Source organism: Pseudopipra pipra, chromosome 15, assembly GCF_036250125.1.
Source record: "Pseudopipra pipra isolate bDixPip1 chromosome 15, bDixPip1.hap1, whole genome shotgun sequence".
NCBI lineage: Eukaryota > Metazoa > Chordata > Aves > Passeriformes > Pipridae > Pseudopipra > Pseudopipra pipra.
The window spans coordinates 15857893-15875478 of NC_087563.1; positions in this window are offsets into that span (position 1 = coordinate 15857893).

Here is a 17586-nt window from a genome sequence, read left to right on the forward strand (position 1 = left end):
ATGGGTACACGAATTCCATAGCAGGCACTGACTGGAGAGAACAGGAACACAGCTTTCACGTCGTCCCAGAGAGGTGCCAGTCTGAGCCCTCCCTCTTCTCACTGTTCTCATCACCTTTCAAGTCTCTCTTTCCTTGTATGCATTCTGCCTGTGAGCTGTGTTTGGAGAAAAAAGGTTTATTTACATTTGGTTTATTGTTTTGGTTTTAGTTGAGACTTGAAGTTGTTTGTAATTGCCATCTCTAACCCTAAACAATGTTCTATTTCAACTGATGAATTTTGATGTCACTTATGTTGCTGTATTGAATGTCCTTCCTCTGGTATGTTGTGGTGGCCATACTTAACATTATTTTGTTGTATTTTCCCTTTTTTTTGGATTCTCAGATGAAGAATCACACACATCTTTTGTTAGTCAGTAGTTTTTAACTTACATGGTGGTACCTTGTGTGTTTCTGAGTGTAACATCAGATTTAACAACTGAATCAGGTGTATTTTGCACAGAAATCGAGGAAACTTCTGACTTCTTTCTGGAGAACACAGTTCTAATGAGAAGAAGTGTCTAATCAGCACATAAATCCCATAAAATATACAGGCACACTTGTCTTCTGCCAGAGGAGGGATTTAGAACCAGCCTTTTATTCAATCATGTCCAAATCCACAGTGGTTCTTTAACATTAAGTAGTTCTCCATCAAGTCATCATGTTTTCACCAAGGCTTAAAGAGCAAGGCCCAAGTTAAATCCCAGAGACACTGGTTAGAGGAGAGGCTTTTACTTTATCTGAAAGGCTCCAATCCACCACTGTGTCAGTACAGATTTGGTACCTTACAACTGCATCTTGAACCAGGCAAAGCTTAATTCAGGGAGAAACTCTTCTGTACCACAAGAACACTTCTTCTGTTAAAGAAGATTCAGCAGGATAAGATTCAGCAGATCCTCTTTACCCTTTTGCAGTGTTGCTGCTAAAGAAAAAAAGGAAAGCAGCACAGCTGGATGCTTCCAGGGAGAGAAAGATGTGCCTCCTTTCTTAAAATGCACAAGGCATCTATGATCCTGTTATTCCAGCCTGGATCACCAGCCAGCATAAGAAGACACCACACATAATTAAAATCAATAGTGATATGTTGATTTACATCTGCTAAAGATCTGCTTCTCTACTCCAAGCACCCAAAGCCCAGGTGGAACTGGGAGGTAATTTAGATAAGAAACACCAACTTCACTTAGAAGTGACAGAAGTGATTTCTAAGGAAAGGTGTGCAGAGCTTTCCTAAAGAATGGCTCAGAGCATATCAAGGTACAGGATCATAGGAAAGCTCTGTTGCTCGTGAGAATGTGTTTTCTTAGGAAGGAATTGCATCCAGGGGGAAGGAAAGGATGAAACTTAGTGATAGGAATAATTCATAGGGTAAAATTAAAAGGAATAAGAGTAAAGTGGCTTTGGTAATTGGACATGGAAGAGTTTTGTTAAGGATAATGATAGAGATATGCAGCTATGATGCCATGAAACTATATGCAGGTCAGTCTGTAAAAATATTCCATGTACACTCAGCTTTAATAGGATTTTTCATCCTTTCTTTTATCATATGGAAGTTTTGTGTGATACATTATTTTACTTATATTGTATTACTCTATCCAGTAAGAGTAGATGATAATCTGTTGAAAGGGCATTTATCTGTTTTTCTCTTGGATTCTTTTGCAGGCCAACCCTGTGGGTAAAGCAGTGTGGCCCCAGAGAGGACACACAGACAAATATCACCTAATGCTCATTAATCTCCTGTTGTAGAGCTGCTTCATCACCTTGGTTAGACAAAGAAAAATTCATAGAAGGTGAGCAGGGCACATGTTCTTGCACAAAAGCAAAGAGTGTAAGCCCACACCAGGATTCTCCCAGCAGACATCCAACAATACTGCACTGGATTTTTTAGAAAGCCTGAGCAAAAAACCAATAGTCTGATTTTTGCTGCGTGGTGCAAGTGCTGAGGAAAGGGAAAGTACAAACAGCTCCCTACATTTCAGAGCCAGAAAAGAGAGAGAGAATGTGTGAAATCTCCCCTCAAGTCTGTGGATCCCTGCTGCTCCTTCTCCTCAGAATCAAACCTGGAGTAGAGTGATAAAGAATAGGATATAAAGTCTGAGGAACATTGTAATTAAACAGTTAAAATGGCAACATCTGAACAGCAGTGGTAACAGCATTTTTGTGATTTCATGGTGGCAAAGATGGAGTTAAACAGAAAAGCCCAATTATAAAGAGAGATGGGCAAGAGTCAAAAAATTTAAAACCATAAATTGAGATTGTGCTAGAAGTGGTGAGATAAAAGCAAGAGGAGCACCTGGCTGTATAAATGCAGTTACTTGAAACAGAATGCCTGAGAGTGTTTTATTAAAATTGGGCTTTTATTACAAAAGCAAGGGCTTATTTAATAAATATTCCTGCTAAAGACTTAAAGTGTCCTCTGTCCATGCATTCTGCATTCCAAGGTTATCAGAGGAACTGTTGCTATGGGCTGAACTCAATTTAGCACATGCTTTTTTTGTGTGGTGAGGGGATGTGAAAAGGATTCAGCAACACAAATCTGTCTGTGTTCTGAATGAGAAATGAACTTTTGTTAAAGATCTTGCAAACCTCAACTACAGCTGCACAATCCTGATACTGCCAGGCAAGAGAGGGTGACCTATTTGTGTCTGTCTGAACTCTGTGTTCATCTTTTGATCACAAGCAACAAAACCTGCAGCAACACAACAAACAGGAGGATGTAGGGAAGTGAGACCTGTGTGTTTAATTGTCCTCATATGCTGCTTAACTTCAGATTTTAATTTAAGATTTTTCTCCTATAAAAATCTTTTAACATCCAAAAATCCTGTATGCTCAGGAGATTTTTTTAATCATTATTGTGAACAAGGAAAGTCAGAATACTGCAGGCAGAAGGTCAGAAAGGCCATGCATTGTAATGTAGATTTCATTGTCAGGATCCACAGACAAAAATTTCATTTCTCTAAAGAGGAAAAAGGAAAACTTGGTCTCATCATTAATGGGATACAGGGCACAACACGGGATCATGAATAGGGCAGTTTGCAGAAAGACCTCTCATCTGCCCTCCCCAAGTATTCGTGTCCTACAATGTTTTTACAAAATTCTCTGTCAGGAGATAAACCTGTTCTATTGGCTCATGTGCAGATGATTCAAGAACTAGAGGACTGAAGAGGATGTTTACTGAAATGTCACAATATGGTCCCCCTAATCTAATAGTACCTAATGATATTCTTGCTTCAGTTCAAACTTCTACCCCTCAAGTTCCTCATAACTCCTCATAACCGGCACCATTTCAACCAAGACATCACCACAACAGAGAGAGCAGGACCTTTTCTCTGGGCCCAGGGCACAAGATCCCACACAACAAGCACTCTGGGGTTTAAAACCTGCTCTTCTCTTTGGGCAGCCTGTCATTAGCAAAGCAAAGACCAGCTTTGGCATTATCTAGAAATCCCTGTTGAAAAAACCCCCACCAAACCCCAAAAGAAGTAAAAGTAAAAATCACGTTGCTTGAATATTTTTGTCTTTCAGGTTTATTATTGGTATTTCCAGGCATTTTTGGCAGTGTTTTGCCCCTCTGCCCCCACACAGGAACTCTCAGAACACATAGCATGCCTTTCCTTTGCCACAAAGTGTAAGAGGAAGGATGGACACAGTTCACCTCACGGGGCAACAAAAGACTGTCTGAAGCTTTTAGCTCATCTCACAATTCTGATTATTATTTACTTACTTCAGCAGGGTCTGGGGATTATTACCATTACACCTCTTGTTCACCTCAGGTACATGTTCTATCCACTCTCCTCATGGTCAAATAAGTGGCTCGAGGCGATTCCCCCCAAATTCCTTGCTTTTAAATTAGTGTCTGTATAATCACACTCCTGCATGAGCACTCCCAGGAAGGTTGCTTCAGCAGCCAAGCTGTTCCTGAGCTGGGATATTGCTCCCTGATTGTGTCAGAAATCCAGAATTACCCCAGAGGGCAGGAGGGATCCAGAGGGAAACCATGAGCACAGGGGAGTGTTCAGTGCTGCTCCAGCACCATCCTGACCCAGGCTCTCACTCCAGGCTCTCCAGTTGTGTTCTCCAGCCTTTCCCTTGACCTGTCAAGTCACACACAGTTGGGATGAGCCCTGAAGAGCACAACTTCACACACTATCCAGAGTCAACAAGGATCAGCACAAAGCCCTGTGTGTGCTGCATAAACCAAGGCAAGGCTCTTTTCCTTTCTCCTCAGAGCACAGAGATCCTTTCCCCCGTGGGCCCTCCACTTGTTCCTTTAATAGCTTTTCTGTGCCAAGTCCTATAAAACACAGTCCAGATTCACTGCAGTGTGGGAGGCAAATTGTGTGCATAAGTCACACACCAGCTCATAAGTATTTTTGTGAGCTGTGTGGAGAATATCCTGTTATTACAAGGTAGTCACATTCATGATCATTAGAACAGTTCTCTGTAATGGCCATATTATGTTGTGATAATCTGTTACACTTCTGAGCACACACCCATCTCAGAGTTAACGTGCCTGAAGATAATTTCTCTAAGGCAGGTACATCTCAATGTTTAGATCAATAAAAAGACTCTTAAATTTGGTACTTGTGTCTCTTTATGCATGAAATTGTGCTGAGTTTCCCTCTCATATACATATAACAAAGAGAGCTAACACAGTCACTGGAATTTTAAGCACTGCAATCACTAAAGTTAAACTTATGGAAATCAAAACTACACAGCACCAGGGCAAAAAAAAAAAAAAAAAAAATCAAATTCTGAGAATTTCAAATCAAAAGATCCCTGTATTAGGATTCCACTGGAAAAAAATTCAGTTGTGAGAACATAACAAAGGTCCTTCCTGAGCAAACAAGTGGCACAAATAGGAATATCCAGTAAGATAATTCTGTCACCCAAGTGCAGACTCTCACCAGAACCACAACTGTTCATTGCATGTATTCATGAACAGCCTGGGTGCCAACACACAAATGTTTCTACATCAGGTAGAAACACAAGGGCTTGAGATAATGCAGGGAAGGTGGGAAGTCAAATCCCTAAAAAACAGGCAGGAGACTGGAATCAGTTACAAGCAAAATGCAGCAGCAGAGTGAGAGAAATGGGGTTGGACCCTCCCAGCAAGAGGGAGAACATCTAAGAGAAGAAATAAACCTTCCAAGGGCCATGCAGGGAAATCAAAGAATCATTTGCTTTTCACACAACTCAGTGCACACATAAGCAAGATGGTTTGAAGGAAGAGCTGATGTGATTAGTAGGATTGAACAGCAGGGAAGAAGTTGACAGTGTTTAGATTAGCTTTTATTTATTTCCAGTAGCATCTGTAGCTGTGACCTGAGCCCCTGACTTGGCTTTCATGGCTTGTCTGACTCACCTTTCACAAGTCCAACACTTCAGAGCCAGCTGGACATGCCAGCAGCAGACTTTGAGCTTCCCTCCCAGCCATGGCTGGTGGCACATGGTAGAACTGTCCTATTTCTTCTCTCTGAGCTCAAAGCCAATCCAGGAAGCTTCAACCACACATCTCTTAAGCAGCCCTTTCTGATTTAGGGTTACTGGGAGCCACCCATAGAGTCTGAGTGAGGAGTAGTGTAAGGAGAGAGTTTGCAGCTACACAGACACTCAGCCTACAGATGACCCAAAACTTCTGGTCCACACTAGAAACCACATATCAGAATGATGTCATACAATATGACATGACATGATTCTACAGTATATGACAACCAAAGGGTGAAAGGGGATAAAGGTGAGGATAAGTGAGGACAACAACCTGAACTGAAATGTAGTGGGAAGGTGTATCCCTTCATCTCTCAGCTTTGTTTCACCTGTGTGCAGCGTGGAAATAATCATGTCAAGGGCAGGCAAAGCTGCTGGGAGGATGCACATCCTGCTCCATGGCAACTCTCAAGATTTGACAGTTTTATTTCACAGTGAGCAGGAGAGGGACCAAAGCCCTGTGAGATCTATCATGAAAACAGCAGTGTCAAAGCATTCAGTTGCTGATCAAAACCTGAACATTTTAGCTCTGGACAGTGTAAAAATGCAGTCAAAACTTCCCATAGGGCTTGTGCCTTTCCCATAGGAGACTGAGGACTAAATCCCTGGCATCTTTATTCCCAGTACTGTGTTCAGCTCAGCACCTGTGTGCACAACCAGGAGAATCAGTGAATTTACTTGTCCATTCTTCCTGTGCCTCTGGCAGTTGGTGCAGGAGGCAGAATATTCCTGCATATCCATGGAATAACAAAGGTGCTTTGAAATAGGAGTCACACTCACAGGGTCATGGGGACAACTGACCTCTTATCTGCTGGAAAACCTGAAGTCTTTTTGTGTCCACTTTGGAGCAAAGGAGGGAATGACAAACTCTCAGTAGAGAGAGCCACAGAGCTCATTCCTCAGAAATGTGCAAATCTTGATTAGGAAATTAAAAACTTCAGCAGTGCCCCCAGAGTTAACAGGCTCAGGCTGTTTGGCAAGTTATAAATATTCCTGGAGAGTCGTCAGCATCTTTCAAAAGCACGAGAAGTTTGGCTTTGTTGAGGTTGCTGTTGCTCACACACTGCAAGGCATCAAAAGGAAAGTGGCCTGGCATGGTTTCTTAGAGCTGAATTATTTACATGAAAGGCTTGTGAAATTAGATCCTTTCTCCATAATCAAAAGGCTTTTTACAATGATATGAAACAAAATGCTTTCAGGGAGCGTACAAGTCATTCCTGTATTTTATCTTTATATCCTCATCTCCTTTAATCTCGTGGCATGGTGTGGACCTCAGTAGAATCCACAAGCCTTTTAGCTCTGCAGAAACATTGCCTGGAAAAAAACACATATCTGTGATGACGTGCATGTAAGAAGAAAGAGATGTACTGGTTTAGAACTCTTCACTCCTTTGAACATTTTCTTTGTTTCACAACTATTTTGTCTCCATTTCTAGACAGCACAGAAATATAACTTGAACCTTTGTTAGTTGACATAAAAATTTAAGTAAGTTTATAATTATTTTGTATACTTCCCAAAAGCATAGCACAGACTAGCCAGACAGCTGAAGGTTGATGGCCTTCATTATAACAGCATTGTTTTGATCATCATCTGATCTCAGTCCAAATCTCTCATAAAAATGTAGCAAATGGTAAAAAATATCAACCTGGAGCATTTGGTTTTCAATGAACTAACGTGATGAGGAATGGAAATAAGTAAACTTATTTTATTCCTAAATGTGACCCAAATTTGTTGGGCTTTGGATCAATTTGGATGTATTTTTTAATATTTTTCCACCCTCTCCCACGTCTTTGCTAAGCTTTCAACTCCTTTTGCAGCATTGCTGGTGCTGCACAGCTCACAGGCAATCTGAGTGGGAGCAAATTCAAACCAGAAACTAGAAGAAGGAATTTGACCATCAGAACACTGGAGTTTCTGAAGTGAAAACTCTTCAGCTGAGGAACTGGAAGCCCAGAACATTTCAGCTTTCAAGACATGGGTTACAGTGGCTTTACACAGGAACTGCACACAGACTTGGGGATTTAGTCCTCAAAAAGCAACTTCTCTGAGTTCTCAGGTGACACAACCTGTGTTTTGGAGAATCTCCCACTGTTGTGCAGTGTCTGAAAGTTTATTGTGTGGTTCCTCAGAACTAGAGCAGGATTATTCTCTTTTTTAATGTAATTTAATAACACACTGAAGTTTTTCTGAATCTTGGAAGCTGTGAGAAAAACTCCTCCTGCTTGGTCAAGCGACACGTTTTAGGTAGAATAGCTAAGATGTATAGTATGGTTATTCAGAAGTTTTGCTTTTGTTTTGGTCTTTAGTCACAAGATCTGACAATTTACTATAGAACATTTACTTGAGAATTAAACAGATACATTTGCTGTGACAAACAGTATATGAAAGCTTTTGCTAAACTGGGGCATCCCCAGGTTGGAGTGTTGTGGTTTGGGAATTTTGAAAGCATTTTCTGAACTTTCTAAATAGCACCAAAGTCTTTGTTCATCTTCTGCAGATTCATCACGGCTGCACATCTCCTTTGCACATTTGTCATCTTCTCTGTGACAACTTCAAACATTTTTTTTTAACATCTAATGAATCATATAGTGAGTTATGGCTCTGGTGAATTACCCAGAAGCCAGGCCTGTGAATATATAAAGGAACAGGATGGAATGTCTTCTGTCTTCTATGTTTCCAAGGGCAATTGCTCATTAGCTCTTTCCAGGTATGGGCTGCAGGTATTTGCATTTTAAGAAAGTGAGCAGGCTTTTCAATGGGCCCCCATCAGTCTTCCTGGCAGCTGCAGCCAGCAACATTCCCAGGCATTGTTCTGTGGTGATAACTAAAGGGAACACTTGGGATTGCATTTATTTAAAATTGTATTATTTCTGGAAGAATGATGGCAACTGGCTGGGATGCAGCCTGCCCAACTTTATGATGCTCACAATGTTATAAATTTCATTCCCATTGCAATAATGCAGAGTGCTTGGGAGAACAGCAGGAAGGTGTTATATTCTCTGTCAGCAAAGGTGAAGGCACTAAGAAAATAATTTCCCTGGTCCAAAAGACAGTGAGGAGTGTTCAGCCAAAGACAATTAAAACCCTTCCCTCAAGAATAGATCTTCCAATGCTGAGATATTTCTGCCCACTCTCTCCACTGGGGATGAAAGAGCCCCTTTCTGAGGAGCTGAACCACAGACTGGTTACTAATGGGAAAGGAATTTTCCCATCCTAGCCCTCTCACAGGTATAAGAAGTTTCTTAACATTTCTGTTCATCTTCCACTTAGTTTTCTTCTGCCAGAAACAGAAGCTCAACACGGTTTGAAATTTAACGTTTAATTCAATCTGGTTTGAAAAGCTGTTATCACCTGTTCAATGAGTTTTACCAGAGAAGGTCTCTTAAACAGGCAAAGGGGGACTATTAACCCTGAACATAAGGATTTCTTTTCATTCCCCCAACAGCATAAGATTCAGTTCAACCTCATGTTTGTGACTCCCTGACACAGCATTTCATAAGTTGGTTTATCTTCCAGGAGTGGAAGATACTTAATTGTTACTAAGCTGTCCTTCAGGGAGAGTAAAAGAATTAATTGTGACTGAGCTAAAATATAAAGACATTTATATTTAAAGAGTCCAATTTAGTCTTAAGGCTCCAATAGTGAGTAATAAATCCTCAGGTAGAGGCAATTGTTTACAGTCAGTTTTGTCCAACGTTCTCTATACAAATGAAACCCTTCCCATCATTACTAAGATATGGTTAATCAGCTCTTATTCTGCTCCCAAATGATGTGATTTTGCAAATCTTCATGAAATATTGCTTGCTATTCTCAGAAAACTCTGTGATTGCTGCAGCAGGGGGAGGATGTTCAGAGGGTGAGAGTTTGGTGTCTGGGTGATGAGGGTCTGAGGGCTGTGGTCAAGGTCAGTGGGCTTTAGGTGAGCACCTAAAGGGATTTAAATGTCATCAGAGGGCAGTTCATGTGCCATTAATGCAATAAAAGATCTGAAAGGTCCAGACACTAAAGTGGCAAATAATTAAGCAACTGAAACAGTATATCTGCTTCAACACATCATCTCTAATATCAGTGGGGGAATTAAGTGTGTAGAGAAAAGGGTCCCACCTTCTTCTTCAGTAACCCACCTTACTGAGAGAGAGGAGTTAAACCACTGAGGGCTTATTCTGGCTAAATTTCAGTCTCTTTGGATGTTTTCAATAGAACCACCTGTTCCTTGGCATAGTGCACCCTCTGCCCTGTCTCATCTGCACCCCAGCCCGTGTCTCTGCACTTACAGTCTCAGATGGGTTCATGGTGGGCTTTATGGACTTACAGTGGGCTTCTGGTAGGAGGGAGTCTCCTGGAATCAGAGTCAACTGGAATCAGACAGCTGGAGCTCGCCAGGTATCTGCCTGAGGAGGAGTCATTTGGGCTGATTTGAATTTTTGCATTCCTCACTGCAGTGATGCAATAAGAGTGATGGAAACAGAGGGCTCTTGAGCTAATTTCCTAGGACTTCTTTTTCATACTCCTTGTAAATCTGAGCTCTGAAAACAGAGTAGTTCTGAATGCTGCAGCATGGATAACACATCTTAAACACCTGAACAGCTTGTAACTGTGATGCCTTTGGCTGAGTCAAGCACGTTCTTGACAGAAACATCAACTCTGTTCTCTTCCCTGTTACAATGAAAATACAATAGCTTCAGCAGTGGATGAACACCCAGAGATTAAACTCAAACTCTCATGTTTACTTGAGATGTCTCGCTGAATTAATCATCTCACTTTGTTAATTAACCTTGCTTAGTGCCATTAACTAACTCTGTGGTTTCTGTTCATCCATGGAACCAAGGCTGTTTGGTGCTTGCTTGACTACAAAGGATCATGTAATGACTCCCCAGAGATGTTTTATGAGAGGGACTGTGAAAGGTGATTTATACTGGTCTGTTTATTGTTGCTGATTTCTAGGTCAATAAAGCAAAGCAAAGAAACACAAGTTTGGAGTCAGAAAACAGATTAGGAAAGAAAAGAGCTAAACCTGCTTTTGCACTTGAGGCATTTGTTCCCTTTGCACAGGCAAAAAGTTTGAACCCAGCTTAGTGAGTCTCATATTATTGGTGAGCTCTTTCTCAGCAATATACACAAACACTGAGTTGTGAAATACTGCTCTTCTTCCCTTTCCAGCTTCTTCTTACTAACCCAGAAAAAAAGGCATAATTAATCAAGTACCAGCTTTTTTTTACACAGAACCCACTATTATTATTTTTAGGAATAATTGTTCCCTTAGAAGTGATTTGTTAAGTACCAGAAATCTCTCAAGAAGGAATCAAACCATTACAGAATTAAGGTTGTTTTCTCTTTAAATACATATCCTCAGACAAAAGAAATCAAGTCCACGTGCTTTAAACCAGCTTTCCAAAGAGCATCCTTGGGTGCAAGCTCAGGAGGATGCCCAGCTTTGCCTCTTCAGCAGGGACTGGAATAGCAGCAGTCAGCCTGCAAGCTGGTAAAGTATTTCAGGCCCTACAAAACCAGGCAAACAATCCCTGCTGTTTATTGTAAGACTCTCACTGCTCTCAAACACAGCATCGATCCCAGCATCAATAGCCCTCCTGATATCTTGCCTTTCAAGGAAATACTGGAGCTGCAGCTCAGACCAAATCAGAAAGCAAGCACCAGTTTGTTTGGATCTGACTTCCCCAATCCTAAAAGAGCAGAATCCAGATTAGGTCTGGAATTTGAATGTCATCCATCTCGAAGAAGCAACCATGGGATTTGGATCTGAATGTTCTGTTTTGCACTTTTCTGTCTTTTCAAGGTAAGGCTTGTTACTGTTGGGTTTGTGTTTCCCTGGTGGAGGTTTAGGGTTTTAGATGTTGTTCCTTTTCATATGGCTGGAAAGCCTCTGAGTAATTATTTTTGAAAGAAGCTTTTCTGCTTCACCTCTTTTAAATGGACTTTTTTTAGCAAAAAAAAGAATGTAAAAATCAAGAGAGCAAATAGTGGGGATCCAATCTGGCTCCTATTGGCAGCAATCTGTCTTGTTTGTGTAACAGGCCAGAGGAGACAATAATAATCAAACCTTTACCCCATCCTCCCTTGCAAAAGGAGCTGAAAACCACTGGGAAGGAAATAAAAAAGAAGGAATGATTGGTGGGAAATCCATTAATCTATTTTAAGAGGGGAAGAGGTTGGGTGCCATCGAACAGTCAACAAAGCAAAAGTCGAATTCAAACGATTCCCTTGGGGTTCTATTGAGAAGTTTGCTCCAGATAATCCTCCTCAAAGACTCACTTTACCCTGTCAATAGAGGAAGGTTTCAGCTCCTCCTGGATGGGGGGGGTGCATCTGTGGCTGTCACAGCCATGACTGCAGCAGAACGGCCCTGGACCTGCTCTGGGCTGATGCCAACTCAGGTGCTGGCAGCGACCCAGCAGAGAGAACCGGGCAAGAGACCCAAACCTCAAACAACCCCTGCTGAGGGGACAATAAGGTCACTTCAATAAACCAGAAGAGCCATTAATATCTTAGCACCACGATATTTACCTACCAAGTCAGAAAGCAAGCTTGAAGGAGGGATTATTTGGGCCCAGTTGAACCGAAATCGTGTCTTTTTATTACCTCCACGACAGGACTCCCCGCTCGGCACAGATGGCTTTGTCAGGCCCCCTCTAACAGAGCTTTTCTTCCTGCTCTGCAGCAACCCATCTGCCAGGGTTATTATTCTTTTGTCACAAAGGAAATAATGTTTCTTTTCCCAGGCACGGCCACGGATAAGTATTTTTTTAAAGCTACCTCCACGTTTTTAATTACAATACATTTCACAGCCAAACAGCCCGGAAAGGCTGCAAGAGTAATGAAAGATAATGCAGCTTTATACACACTGACTGCAAATACACATTATTCAGTCAGTCTTAAGAAGCAAACAAAAGTCCAAAACGTTACCTTGAAAAGCAAACAATGGCTCTTTTTAATAAATAGATGTCTTTTTCAACAAGGAATATTATGTTTATTAGAAAATCATAGTTTTCAGGGGGAAAAAAGGAGATTTCCAGCAATTCTTTTCATTCTAAATTTTACCTATATTATAGCCTCATAAGAAAATATTTGAATAATATAATGAGGTTTTTTGGTCGCATGATGTACTGAGTTTTCAAAAAGGGCATAAAATAATGTAACAGTAAAGTCAGAATAACATCATATACAGCACCATCTGGAACATCAAATTACAGTATTTGAAAGCTTTGACTTAAACTATTTGCTACCTGCTGCAATCTGCAGAAAATACCACAAAAAAAATGATGCAGTTGGAGAAAGGTCATCACACAGACCTCATTCCAGGGCTGAGCCTGCTGCAGTTTAGAAATGCACATCTCTGCTTCCCACCAAAAAAAGGCATCCTGGTGGGAAGCCAGAGGAAGATAAAATAGATACAGCTATTTGTTTGAACAAACTTGAACCAGGAAGCTTTAGAAAGTGTATATTTGCTCTACCACCACCAGGTAACCTGAAGTGGAAACCACAGCAGGTCCTTTCCCACTCTGGCTGTTTGTCCATGTCCAACCTGCCCTGCAGGGATTCCTTGGAGCTGCCTCAGCCAAGGGATATTATGGGATTGTCTGGAGCAATCCCTGGGGCAAAGCAACCTTTTGGTCATTCACAAATACTTGTCTTGGACATTTAAAGCCTCCTCCTGATTAGAGTCATGGTCATACACTAAAGTTTGCAGAGCTGGATAGTCCCAAATTTTACCCTCCCCAGTCTTTTACTTCCAGGGCCTGTCACCTTTTCTACCAGAGACAGGAAATGGTGACACTTTCCAATGGGATCCAGCCTGGGAATGCAAAAGGCTCCCTTCCCTGCTTTCCAGCACCCACATCTTCAAATTCTCCCAATAAATAACTGCATGGCCTGGCTCCCAGCTTTCCCTCTTCTTCCAGGGCAGCTATTTCAGACACTAATTGTCTCCTTGAACACAAGTGAAAGGTGCAATTAGACATTTGTTCCTGAGCTGTGGCTGTGCAGGCTCTGTGTATTCCAGAACACAGCCTGGCAGGAATTGTCTCCCCTGAGCATTCTCTGTTATTAGTTAAATTATAACTCCTTGGTATCTCCTGGTTACTAGACAGGTTATATAATGCATAGAGAATCTCCTCCAAATATCTACATTGATCAACTTCTTAAAGTAAGAATGTAGAGAAAAAAAAAATTAAATACTGGGAAGCAAGAAAAGCCCAGGTTATATAAAATATATTTGTTTAAGTTTAGGCCACAAAGAGGCAACCACAACATACCAAATACCTTCCCAGCTGTTCGAATTTGCAGTAAAGAACTTTTAAGTCATAGAAATAAATTCATAAACTTTCTCACTTGGAAAATCTCAGCTAAGACGTGTCCTCTGGGCAGGATGAAAGAATCACCATGACCTAATATTTCTTGCAGCAATTCTGCCTGGTGTTATGTGCTGCTCTCCTCATTAGACAACTGGAAATATCGGTTCAGATCCCAGCTATACATCAACAGCCCGAGAGGGCAGCTTGTTCAGTTCCATGAAAAATGATTTGTGACCTGAACACTCCTTTCCAGTGACTCCCCTCTGCACAACAGGCTCAGAGCAGAGCACCTCAGCTATTCCAGTGCTGGCAAAGGGAGGCAGAGAATACTTTCCTCCTGCAAATCTCCAGTGGTCCAGTCATTTTATCAGGTGACTCATAAGCTAACTTGATATAACAGTTAAAACAATGATATCAAATATTTTACAATGACATCAGTGCTTCTGGATGAACCAGGGTAAATCTTGATGGCAGGAAAATAGAGGCCATCCTTGCTAGAATCTGTGTTTCTGTTTCATCTCTCATACAGGGGTGCTGGTGAAGAATGGCACAGCTGATTTGCCTTGAGTTCACTCAGATCCTTTGATCTGTCTTCCTAGAAACAGGTATGAACTTAAATCTCACTGTTTGTGGGAGTAAATAATGAGTACTACATACTAGAGGTTTTCTGTGGAGTAACAGTTTTAGATGTTGGAGTCTTGTGCAACACTGTCAGATCTACTCCATGTGAAAACTTTGTGTCTCTTTGTTCTACTGCTCTTGAATATTATGTTGTAATTCAGCATTCTATGTGAATCAGAGCTATAATATTTGTATTGGCAAGTTCTCCCTTACAAAGTCCTCTGCAATCCCTGGTTTATTACATTGGCTGAGCTCCTTATTTTTTAATATGTTTTGTGGAGGACAGGACTTCCCCACTTCAAAAGCAGACTGAGACTGAGAGAGAGCCGAAAGCCAGGAATCAGACTATTAAAGTGTTGGCATTTGCAAAGAGAAGAGCCCAGTAGGGATTTTTACGAGTGCTTAAGAAAGTTTTTTAATTCCCAGTGGACTTTAAATCCATTTCTCTGGGGCCATCTCTGCAGGGAGTGATCTGAGCCCTTTCTTCCCTCAGGCCAGCGAGCCGTGCTGGAGGTCAGCAGTGCTCTCAGCACAGCACTGGGTCCCTGCTGAGAGCTCAGAGATCTGCTCAGCCTCCAGTCTGGCTCTGCCAGACAGCTCATTATGGGATCTTGGAGCACAGTGTGTGTTTGGGTCTGTCTGAACCCCCTGGGGAGATGCTCCCTAAATCCTTGTCCCTGAGCCACCCTCTCCCTCTGGGCTCAGCGAGTGAAGCTGTCTCTGCTGAGAGCCCAGAGAGAAATCTCTGGAGGCTGCAACATGTGGGGAATAACTTGACTCTTGGGTCTTCTACCTCTAAATAGTAGCAAGACCTTAATGTCAGCTTTTAGTGGAGGTACATTTTGTAAAATTGAAATCCACATCTAGACGTGGTTCTCATGTGCAGTGTCACCCAACCTGGGTGGGTGAAGACCTTTCCTCTGACCAGGTCATTGACAGAGCAGAGCTGACTGCAGAAAATGATAATTTATCAGACTAATTTATTGTTATTTCACTCTGAGTAATTTAAAGCAAGACTTATTTTTGGTTTTTTGTTGTTTTGTTTTTTTTTTTAAAGCTGCACAGTTTATGCTGCTGAGGATTTCCCATGGACAAGGTGAGTGTTCTCTGGCATTACAATACAACCTATTGAACCTGCTGCTCAGCCCTTGCTTCTTTTGTCACACTGGGACAGCTGGACAGACCAAGGAGCCTCTCCCTTAGAAACAGGGTGACCCTTCAATTGTCTCCTGGAGCTGAAGGTTCCAAAAGCAGAGACCTGTTCTCCTGGGGGAGTTTATTACGGGAAAGAAAGGTTGTGCCTGGTAAATTCAACCAGCAGAGAAAGAGCCTCCTGCACACACAAAAAGAGCCAGTCTTTGGCAATGTACAGCTCCATTTAAAAATAAATTAAAAAAACCAGCTCTTAGAGATATCGACTACTCTGTGTGTGGAGATAAAGGTATTAACTTTCTGGACCACTTTTTTTGACAAAGGAGGAGTTCTACTTTTGTCTTTGCAGAGACACTCTATCCCTCAGAGACTCTCAGGAAAAAAAATGAGCGTGACAAGCAGAGGAACTTTTTTTTTCACCCCCTTCTGATGAAGTCTTCAGGGACTCACAACAGAGAATCAAATAAAAAGTGCTGAGAGCTTCCTGTGGGATGGCCAAACAGAAAACTGAGTGAGGCTGCTCAGCACTTTGCTGCTTCCCAGGAGTTTTTCTCTCTCCAGGTCACCACACTGTTTTGCTAAAAGCCCATCCTATTAAAGTGAGGGATGATGCACACACACAAAAACAGATCCCTCTGCACTCAGGGGGGGACTGAGGAATCTGCCTGAATTTGCAAGAACTGCACAAACCCAAATTAATGTCTGCAACTGCTGCTCTGCAAGTCTTGTTTTCCTTACACCCTAAAGGCCAACGTGGCCTTTCAGCCTTCACATTTCCTCATTTTTCAAGAAAAGGAAACAACATTAACACCATCATTAACCAGTATTGGCACAGCTGGAATTTTGATGCCTCATCAGAACCTTGGATTCCATCTGCCACTGGTGGATGTGAAACTACGTGGACTTTTCTTCATTTGCTCTTTGCCTACAGAGTGACTTAATTTGCAAAGATGTCTTTTAGCCTTAAATTTATCTGGTGCTGCTGAAGTCCAATCCTCTGCCCAGTAATCAGCTCTCCTCACTCTTTCTCTGTACACATGGATAGTTGCAACACTTACTTGTTGATACTCAGAGATAAAATCCAACCCCCATTTCAAACAGAACAGTATGTGAAGTTATTTTGTCTCAGCATGCAGCAGCTCCTGTAGCCATCTATTCAACATTGACTTTTTTTCTTATTCCTTACTGTTATTGCAAAGAAGACACTATATCCAAACTATCACAGGTCGGTCCCTTTTCAAGGAATTTGTGACAATGAGACTCACTGCTGACCTGCAGCTGATTTCTAGGAGATCAAGGCTCTTCTAAAACTTCTGGGTAAAGAGTTCAGAGTCCTAGAAAGGCCACCAGGAAAACAAGGCAGAATAAAAGCCTGGCAGACTTCTCTGTGGGAAGAGAGCTTTGGGAATATGAGAAACCTTTATTGTAAAGGATTCACTGCTCAGTGTGAGCAGTGACTGGTTGCTAAAGCTTCAGTTTGGCCTTAGGCTGATTTCTTAGAACTGTTGAATGATTTGAGTTGGAAGAGATCTTTTAGATCATTTAGATCCAAACCTCTGCCATGGGAAGAGACACCTTCCACTATCCCAGGTTGCTCCAAGCCCTGTCCAACCTGGCCTTGGACACTTCCAGGGATGGGGCAGCCACAGCTTCTCTGGGCAACCTGTGCCAGGGCCTCCCCATCCTCACAGGGAAGGATTTCTCCCTAATATCTAATCCAAATCTGCCCTCTGGCAGAGTGAAGCCATTTTCCATTGTCCTGCCACTCAACCCCCTGTTCCAAAGTCCTTTTCTATCTCTCTTGGAGCTCTTTTAGATGCTGTAAGGTTTCCCAAAACCTTCTTTTTTCCAGGCTGAGCAGTCCCAGCTCTCCCAGCCTGCCCTCATTTAATGTCTCTCTCCTACTCGACAGGGTGGCCCCAAGTTAAAGGACTCCCCAGCAGCCTCCCAAGAAGTGCTGGTGTATGGGAAATGTGGAGGAGA